Raw genomic sequence first — 10822 nt, forward strand, 5'->3', positions numbered from 1 at the left:
TGAAGAGGTACAATACCATCCGTGACCAGCATATTGGTCTGTCGCTTTCCAAAAACCATCTACAAAACAACGATAACGTGTAACAGAGTTATCAACCGCCAGCCCACTCCCACTACCAGAGATGATACGTGGGACCCCGGGAAAGGTGTCGACCATATCGTCCACCTGTGCCATAAACCAATCTTTATATTCATCCTCTGCCAGGCGTAAAATAGCAAGCGGATTTGAATCTAGATTCGAAAAGATTCTATCGTTCATAGCCTTCCAAATATACCACAATATCCATGGATACACAACCGGATTAGGGATTTGTTGTATTCCCTAAAATAAGAAATCCATATTTGTAAAAATGGACTCAAAAGGAAAAATGCCCAACATTGTTGGAAATGAGGATAAAGCCCAAACTTGCCTCGCTGGGGGACATTCGAAGAGAGCATGATTAATTGTCTCTACCGGAAAACCACAGAGCGCACACTCAACATCACAACTCATTCCTCGTCGCCGAAGGTTCGATGTGACTGCAACACACCCAATTATTACATGCCATAAAAAAATGCCGTATTTTTGGAGGACACATGATCTTCCAGATAAAAGCTTGAAGCGGTGTGATATTTGGACCACAGGTAGTCCTAGCCGATATATCTTGCCGTAAAACATGATACCCAAATTTAACCGTATAAGTGCATGTCTTTGTAAAATGCCAATCCAGCATATCTGGAGGATTCAGAAATCCTAAAGGTATAGCAGAAATGATGGCAACATCTTATGGCTCAAAAGTGGCCGAAAGAAAAGTCATATCCCAGGAATTAGTAGTCCTGTCAACGAAAGATTTTACTCGAAGCGAGGGGTCGAAAGTCGACCCAGAGCTTAGCGCTGGTCTCGAGGATTAGGCAGGGATCCAGGGATCAGACCATACTGAAATGGTGTCCCCAGAGCCTACCCTTTTAATGGTTCCTTTACTTACCAGAGAGCGAGCAACTACCATATTGCGCCATCTATATGACGATGAGTAGGATTTGATTTGATCCAGAGGATCAGAATGCCTATAGTAACATCCCGTAAAGACCCTAGCAAATAGGGAATCCAGGACCGTAATCAACCGCCTGAGCTGCTTAGACAGCAATGCCGTATTACAATCATCCAAGCAACGAAAACTCAATCCCCTGTGTGGCTTGCTAAGACAAAATCTTATCCCAATCCACCCAATGGAGCCCTCGCGATTGGCCATATGAGCTCCACCAAAAATTGGAAATCGCATTATTAAGCTTTTGCGTGACCGTTTTCGGAAGACGAAAGCAGGACATAACAAAATTTGGAACCTCCGTTGCAACAGACTTAATCATGACCTCTTTCCCACCCTTTGATAACAGCTTAGTAGGCCATCCACCAGCTCGTGCTTGTAATCGTTCTTGAACAAAAGAAAAGATTTTCGTTTTATAGCCTCCCAAACTCTTAGGTATGCCTAAGTAGGTGTTCATACGCCCCAAATTCGTTATCCCCAAAACACCTTTAAGTTTCTCCTGCAAATTTGAATCCACCGTATGCCCAAATTGAATATAAGACTTTTGAAAATTTATTTGTTGACCGGAAACTCGCTAAAATTGCTTGAGGATCCATAAAATAACCTTAAACTGTTATATAAACGAATGATTGAAAAGTAAATATAGTGAAACAAAAAAAAATTTAATTTCATGAAATATTTTTATTTTATTTTCGGCTTGTGAGATTTAATAGGTCCATGTTATATACTAGTTTTTGGATGATTCAATGGTGAACGACTTCACTTTTATTTTTGAACAACTCTATGGATGTTATATTGCACATACATAAACGTTAGGTAGATTTTCATGTCAAATAAATATTTACTAAAATATTGGTGTGAATCTGCATGCACTCTAAATAAATAATTTAGATATATTTCATTTTAACTCCTACCATAGTCTTTTAGTTTTAAAATTTACAAATTCTATCCACTTATATTAGTTAAAAAAAAGTATCCAACAAAATTGGAATGTTATTAAAAATAAAATTTCATCACAAAACATAAATAGAGGATACAATGAGTTATACATATTTTTTAAACATCATTATTAATATACTTTTCTCACAAAATGATCAACTAATGTGTTTCAAAGTAACAAATGAACTTATTTGTCTTTGATTTGTCTATCCAATTATTAAATCACTAGTTCGGTGTGTTTATTTTCTTTTTAATTAAACATATGTTATTATTATTTAAAATTTTATGTTTATTTAGTATGGTTTTAAATATAAATTTTATGTTATTATAAAATATAATTATATAATTTTGTTTAGGTATAAATGATAACATAAAAAAATTTGAGGGAGTACTTTGTAAATAAAAAAGATTTGCTCAAAATGAGTTTCTAACTAATAAAATTTTACAATTTTATTATAATTCATATAAATAATTAATTTTTAATTCTAAAACCAGAATTAAACCATTCATAAACTCACATATGGCAGGAGAACTTCTCACATGAGAATAAAATTTAACCCTTTTATCGGTCTATCACAAAAGGTATACAAACAGGAATAAACATATGATACTATGCACATAGACGGTATGTGAGACGCGACAATACACGTCCATCTTCTTCTGGCATATTCCGAGCTACTATACTATCATTATCCGTGCTTTGATAACGAATCATTTTTTTGGGGTTCAAAACTACAACAATGGAAGATGGTTCACGTCTCTGACGTTTCAGTAGCAGATAGACCAAGCATTGATGATGACCTCTATAACTGGAGATTTTTAGAAGAGTTTCCTCTGCAACTAGCCCAACACTCAGCAACAAGCTTGGAGAAGTAAGAATCAGTCTCCATACATTGGTTCATAAGAGAGAAAAATGTTGTTTACCAAAGGAGAGAACCATGACCATGTCACTGTCTATGACTGTTGGTACTCTATGTGCAACTGTTATCACCGTGCAATCTGCAAACTCCTCTCTTATGATTCTCTGAATGATTGCATCAGTGGCTGAATCAATGGAAGCTGTAGCTTCATCTAACACTAATATTTTGTTTCTTTTTAACAGTACTCTTCCAAGACAGAACAGTTGTCTCTGTCCCACGCTCCAGTTCTCTCCTTCATCACTCACTTCTCATTTCGTCCCACCAATAACACAAGATTAACATAAGTAAAACGCCCATACTGTGAAATGAAATGAAACACTACAGTTTTTCAATTACCTAAAGAATCAAGCTTATTAGGCAGGTTGCTAATCGTCTTCTTGAGCTGACACTTCTGAAGAGCCTGCAAAAGAAACAATTTTATTAGGAAGGTTTCAGTCTTTCGATATAGAAATCCCATTCAATTTTTTATTTCACCTTCCATATTTCGTCGTCGGAGTAAACACCTAAAGGATCAAGGTTGGTCCTTATGCAACCACGGAAAAGAGTTGGTTCTTGAGGAATGATGCTGAGTTTCATTCTTAGGTCCTTTAGGCCAATCTTACTTATGTCAATGCCATCAATCAATATGCAACCACTTGCTGGTTCTACCAAACGAAACAAAGCACTGATTAAAGTGCTCTTCCCACTACCTGTTCTCCCAACAACTCCTACTCTTGTCCCTTCCCTGAATGTGCAAGAGATTCCTCTGAGAACTAATGGAGCATTTGGGCGATATCTTATCTGAAACAAATTAAGCACGCAAATCAATGCCTTAAGCATAATTACTAGTTATTACTCTAATCTTGTAACACATATGTTTTCTTCTAACCTTAAGCTCCTGCAAGTGAATTGTACCAGTGGAAGGCCATGAGGAAGGTGGTCTTCTGTCCTCCACAATTGCAGGAGCTTCTTCTGGTATATTCATATATTGTTTTATCCTCTCTACTGATATGATTGAATTCGATAAGGTGCAATACCATCGGGTCAGAAACACCTGAGTTAGTGTCAGTGTTAATGCATAGGAGAGTGAAAGCCCTACGAGGCCTGCAACACATAAGCACACGTTCATGCAGAACTTTTCAGTTTGATGAATACCTTAAATATAACAGATTTTTTCGAACAAAATCTCATGCTATATTGACATAAGCTGTGAAAATGTGATGTGAAGAGTTAAAAGAATTCATGTACCTGGAGCTATGTAGCCCTTGGGGATAAGGATAAGCAGAAGTGCACAAGTGAACAAGGTCACATTCTGCAGAGTCTCTATCCTCAGAATCACCCACTCCATGGCTGCATTGGACAGAAAGAATAGCACGGCATCTGCATCAACTAGTTGTAAGTAGTTTTTAAAGAATCTCTCTACCGTTCCAAAAGCTCGTATTGTCACCACTCCAAGTGAGGTTTCTGCAGCATAATTCATCACTGGAGCTTTGGTTGTTCCATTGATTCTAATAAGCTCCCTTGCAGAGGCTAAATAGTAATCTTATTTTTCAACAAAGAAGCGGGTGTTAATAATGACTTCTTTGCTGCATAAACGAACTGAAAAGGCAGTAAAATCGCAACATGTACCTGAACAACTTTTGTGGCTGCCAAAGCAAGAAGAGCTATGATAATTACTTGCCATGTCACATATGTCATGATGATAAGAGCTGCAGCGAGCTCAACAACCGGTGCTACCACAAATATGAATGCAAAGGGGATGTCAAAGTCCAAGACGTTCAAATCAGACGAAGCCTGCAAATGTTACATTCAACTACATCATACATTGAGCTGTAAATGTATTCATATACATGATTCATAGACATGAAAAGTGATCTTACTCGAGTGAGAATGCGCCCAATGGGAGTAGAATCAAAGAAAAGCATCGGGGCTTTAAAGACTGCATTTGTGAAACCAGAGAAGAAGGCTTCAGAAGCTTTTAGTCCAAGATGAGCAACCGTAACAGCTCTCGCGTATACGAAACCAGCACTAAGAGTTGAGATAATGCTATAGACTCCAATAAGCATTGTATTAGTGAGTTCAGGGATCCCGATGGCAAAAGCCAGCCAGTATGTTGATGCAGCCTGAAAAACTACAAAGCCAACCTGACCAAGTACACTTGACCATAGAAGACACCATCCTCGAGAGACACGGACATAGTCCAAGAAAGGTTTCAACCCAACATAACCGCTCTCTTTTTCTTCTTCTTGTGTAAGTTGTACCCCTGGAACATCCGTTGTGTTGATCTCTTCTCCGATTTTTTCTACAACCGACATGTTTCTAGTATCTCTGTTTTGACCCCCTTTCCTAAGATCTCGGAGGCTTTCATTACTCGCTAAAGGTAATACAGTTACTGCGTCATTATGAGCATTCACCAGCTGTTGGAATGCAGTCCCCAACAATAAGAGCTCCTCATACTTTCCTAACTGAGTAATTCTTCCTTCCTCCATAACCTGATTAAGATCATCAAAGAATTAATAATTTAACAGTCAAGACATACAGTTTTTTTTTTCACTTGGTGCCAATCAAGTTTTACCAGAATTTGATCAACGTCTGAGAGAAACTCGACTTGGTGAGTGACTAGAATGACAGTTTTTCCCTTCAGCGCATCCTCAACACATTTCTGCAGTCACAGTTCAACATATTAAGGAAGAGTCATCATAAAAAGCTTCTTTGAAAGCAATGTTCTCACTTACATGAAAAAGAACTCCAGCTGTATGTGCATCCACAGCACTAAAAGGATCATCAAGGAGGTAAACATCGGCGTCTGCATAGACAGCACGTGCCAGCTGAATCCTTTACTTTTGTCCTCCGCTCAAATTAATCCCTCTTTGTCCTATTTCTGTGAGGTCACCATGTCCAAAACCGTTCATATCTTTATCCAACGCACATGCTTGTATAGCAGCACTGTATCTTTCAGCTTCCATGGGCTTCCCATAGAGAATATTGTCCCGGATGGTACCACTTTGAATCCACGAGGTCTGAGAAACATAAGCGATAGACCCAGAGACTTTTACCTGTTTTCCAATTGGACAACATCAAGGAAACAGTTTTGAACAACATATTATACTGAATGAACAAAGTGAAAGTCAGCTTGGCGGCTGTTTTGCTTACAGTTCCAGAAACTCTAGGTATTTCTCCAAGTACTGCATGCAACAATGATGATTTTCCTGCCCCAACTGGCCCACAAACCGCAACTTTTTGCCCATGCTTAATTCCCAAATGTATATTTCGAAGATTTGGAATCTTAGTTTCTGGATCCCAACTGAAGTTGCCTGCTTGTATGTCCACTGTTGTCCCAGATTTCTCTAGACCACTTCTTTCACTTTCATCAATCTTTAGCTCGTCATAAAGCAAGAAGTTGTTTAATCTATTGAAAGAGACATTGACTTGGATGATAGCAGAAATTGCCTCAGGTATAGTTCTAACAGGCTCTGACATAACTCTTAGGGTAGCTAAAACCGTGAAAATGGTGCTTGCGTTCAGCGGCGCGCTCTTGAATAGAGCACATCCCACGAAAACAACAGAAGAAACTATTGTTGGAGACATCCAATACAGGAAAGTACCAAAGGCCTTTGTCAGCTGAGCCTTGGCCAACCATTTGAATTCATCATCACGACATGATTCTATCTTTTTCTTGAACTCCTCTTCCCATGACTGCAGCTTAATGACTTTCATGCTGTTCAAAATCTCTGAGGTGGACCTCAATCGCTTATCCTGTGCGATCATGAACTCGGTCTGGCAGTTCTGTAGCATCTTTGCGAATGGCAGATTAAGGAGACCACACAGGAGAAGAAGAATTAAACCAGGAAAAGCTCCTACTCCAACCACTCCAAAAAGTACAGCTGTAGAAAGCAAAAGCTGCAGTGTAAGGCTCCATCCGGAGTGGAACCACCATAAGAATTCTCCCATACGATACGCATCCACGGCAATATAATTCACAATCTCACCAGATGAATGCCTTTTCCTCCCCAAACTTGATAGCTTTAGCTGTTTTTTGTATGCAGCTACCATTAGCGCTGATCTAATCCTCATTCCTGATCTTCTTGATGCAAAATACCAATGTCTCATTGACAAGGATTCAACTAGCTTCAGCATAACAAGACAAGCTAAGTTGAAGAAACCACTGCGGATATCCCTGTGGTCACTATTTGCATAATCCACAAAGACGTATAGCATTAATGGAAGAGATACAACCGCAACTGTTCTGAAAAATGCACAAACGGTGATGAATATGTTCTCCTTGAAGTAAACTTTTGCAACGGCTCTAAACACCAAGTTTCTTTCCTCAGTCGAGCTTCCATTTGCAAGAAGAGAATCCCATGCTTGAGAAAATTTATTGTAAGCTAATTCAGCCTCATCCTCAGGGAGTACACTTGGGATATCTTCTCGGGATAGTGGTCTCTTGAATCCCAACGAGAGTAAAGGATTCATCCAAGAGAAGGACATATTGCTGAAAAATCCAGCTGTTGCTAACCTTGCACGTTCTTTTCTAGGATTTTCAGTTAATAGAGGATCAGATAGTCCTGTTTCGCTGCAGACATGAGCTGCTGCAGAAGAAGATCTCAAATTCATCCATGAGCAAATGAGAAGCAAAATACTCATGGGCGAGGTTATGACGTCGAAGATTCGGATACCATTTCCCTGCAAAAGCATCACACTCTTTACTGCTAAATCCAACAAAGCAAAAGACGCCCACCAAACAGATTCAAGAATCTTAATCCACTTGGAGCCATTAACAAGCATGGAAACCGCAAGTGAGACCCAAATGATCCCTTCAACAAAGCAAGCAATCCATGAGGTTTCATTGACGTCACTAGCACCATGAACCAGACTGTTTAACCCAACACCAAGGAAAACGATGCTAGTAATAACACAGCATATAGCAGCAACCACAAAGACCCATCCTTTCTTGCGGCGGCTTACAACAAAATGGTTGGAAACAGAACCAGCTATCAATATCAAGTAGAAGATGGAGAGAAACAAGAGATTTGGGACATCTGTAGCTGTTCGTTGGAAGCAAGAAGAAGCCAAATTCAGTTCAACGTCACACCATGGAACGCTCCCTGCATTATTTATTATACAAAAAGAAAAGAAAAAAACCATCACAAGAGATAAGAGTTAGCAAATCATAATACGCAGTTTATAATAGTTTTTTTCTTTGTTTGTCGTTTAGAGGAACACAAGAAGCCAAGTGAGGTGATTCTAAAAGATCCCACCATAGATAGTATCAATGATTGAACTCTGTTAGATTCTAAATAGTTTGTATTTTTCCTAGGAAAGAACCTCAAAGAAGACAAAGTAGCAATGATTGAGTAACAAAAGGGTAAAAAAATCGTACCAATTGAGACCACCATTGTAGAAACAAGCAACAGAGCTCAATCAACCAGCAAACCAAAAAATAAGAACAAAGCTTCGGCCTTTATGAAACCAGGACGTGAGGTTGATGTTGTTCGCTTATGTAAACGAACGTATCGAAGTCCATATCTAAAATACTGAATCGAGATTAAACGGCTTATTGGAATTGTACTTTTGATTACGTAATCTCGAATTCATGAATTGTGTGTATCCCACTGTGACTGACTACAAACGAGAGGCACGCGGTGGGTGTAGGGGGCTCTCTTACCATTTAATGAGAAAGACAATGAAGGAAAACTCTGTTTTTGCTGTATTTATAAAATGTGGTCACTGATATTTTTGTCGTTAATAAAGTTTAGAAAAAGCATTTATCACTACTCGCTCTCTTCCTCGAGCCATGTAATTTTTTACACCCCGTCTTCTTCTTCTTATTCCAAAGATTAGGTAGGTGATTGTTCAATATATGGATATTTGTTATAATTGCTGCGGAAACGTACGAAGATAATTAAAACCATTGTAAATAATACTAGTATACTTTGAACTTCAAATTCATGGAGTACTATTTAAAATAAAAAATTCAGTGTAAGCAATAAATCTCTTCATTTATTTCTGCCATAATTTTCATTGTTTTTTTTTCGTATTAATTGAAAAGTTGGCCCAAGATGATGGTCCAAATAATTTATGTTTACTTTTTTTAGTAGACTATAATTTACTTGGTTTTCAATTTTTACTAATTTTGGTTTTATTTATTCAAATACTGTATACAAATACTATATAAATGGTTCATTTCATTTGGCAAAAAAAAAACAGTTGTTTTACAATCTTAATAAATTATATTGGTTTATTAACAAAAATTGTTTTGGCAAATATGTGGACTAAGCAGTAAGCAATACAAACCTACATATTCGGTTTTAATTGTGTATATAATTTGTTATGCATTTAACTATTTACGCTAATATATAAATATCATCATACTAGTCTCTGTCTATAATTTGACAGGTTGATAAAGAAGAGTTCACATCTTTTTTATTAGTTTTTAATTTCTCGTACTCATAATGGTAAAATGGATAATTTAACGTAACGTGTTCGTTATGAACCACGTTATTATATCGATTATGTAAACAATGTTTCTTTGCATGCTTCGTCTGAACTAACCTTTGTTGACAAAAAGAAAAATTCTCTATCTAAAAAATTATTAAATTTTATTTTAGGGAAAGAGTTTTTAATTAATAAAATGCACAAAATACCAATAAAACTAAAAAAAATTAAGAAACTAGCCATGGTGTCATAGTACAGTAAAACCTCTATAAATTAATACTCTATAAATTAATAAACACTATAAATTAATAAATTTTGCTGGTCCCAAGTCGGGCCAGTGTAAAAATTAACAATATTCGATAAGATAATAAGATAATAATTTTTTCGAAATCTTCTTATAAAATATGGTCCCAATAATATCATAAATTAATAACTATGTAAATTTATATATATATATATAATGATATAATAGTGTATGTTTCTCCTAAAGCTCAATTCTATAGAACAATTGTAATGTTGTATTTTCAACCTATAATGATATCTCTAAAATATTTTATAACATGTCATACAAATAATTAAATTTAAAGTTTTAATTTTTAGATATGCATCATTTACAATTTGATAATTTGACAGATTATTAAAATAGGAGAATTGATATTATTATTCATAGATTTGAATTTATGTGTCTCATGTGTATAAGTCAATTTGTCTATAATATTTGTAATTTATTGTAAATAGTGCTTTCTAAATATTACAAGTTCAATTCCTAAACCATAAAATTTATAACATCCGAAAGTTTAATCTTATTTTGCTATAGTTGTTCCAATTCATAATTTTTAAAAAAATAAACAATTAAAAATATATCTATAAATTAATAATTATTAATTTACACTATAAAATAATAATTATTAATTTATAGATAAATTAATATCACTATAAATTAATAAAATGTCTTAGTCCCAACATTATTAATTTATAGAGGTTTTACCAGTGTTTTCAGAACCGGACCGGACCGACCGGTCGAACCGGTTAACCCGCGACCCACTCAATCTGCCGGTTTGGGTTTTGCTCTATAACCGTGATGTTAACAAACCGGAAAAACCCGGATAAACTCGGTAAAAGCCGGCGACCCGCCTTAATTAACCGACCCGCCGAATTTTGGTTTTCATTAATCAAACGATTTTAGCATTTTAATTTGAACAGATCTGTTAATTTTTCACCTGCAAAATTTGATGAAGAACAATATTCTGGCCGGGTTTGAGTTGAAGTCACGAAGAAGAGGAAAGAGAAGAGACACGTGAGAGAGGGTTAGACAATTAAGACCAACATTACTGGGAGATGCTCTCTCAAATACTCTTATTAAAAAATAATAAAAGGAAGAGAGAAGAGAAAAAAGAAGAAAACGTTTTTTCTAGAGTCACTTGAGAAACGATTCTCAGACCAAACAAGACATGTGTCATTTGTTCAGTGGAACAGAAATTAAAATAATAATAATAGTAATAATTTGTAAAAGAAATATTTTTTTTTT

General features: G+C 36.3%; 1 pseudogene; it reads right to left on the reverse strand.

Annotated features, from left to right (window-relative positions):
* LOC104786319 lies at positions 2491-8468 on the reverse strand (annotated as a pseudogene).

Source organism: Camelina sativa, chromosome 1 (assembly GCF_000633955.1).
Source record: "Camelina sativa cultivar DH55 chromosome 1, Cs, whole genome shotgun sequence".
NCBI classification, from domain to species: Eukaryota; Viridiplantae; Streptophyta; class Magnoliopsida; order Brassicales; family Brassicaceae; genus Camelina; species Camelina sativa.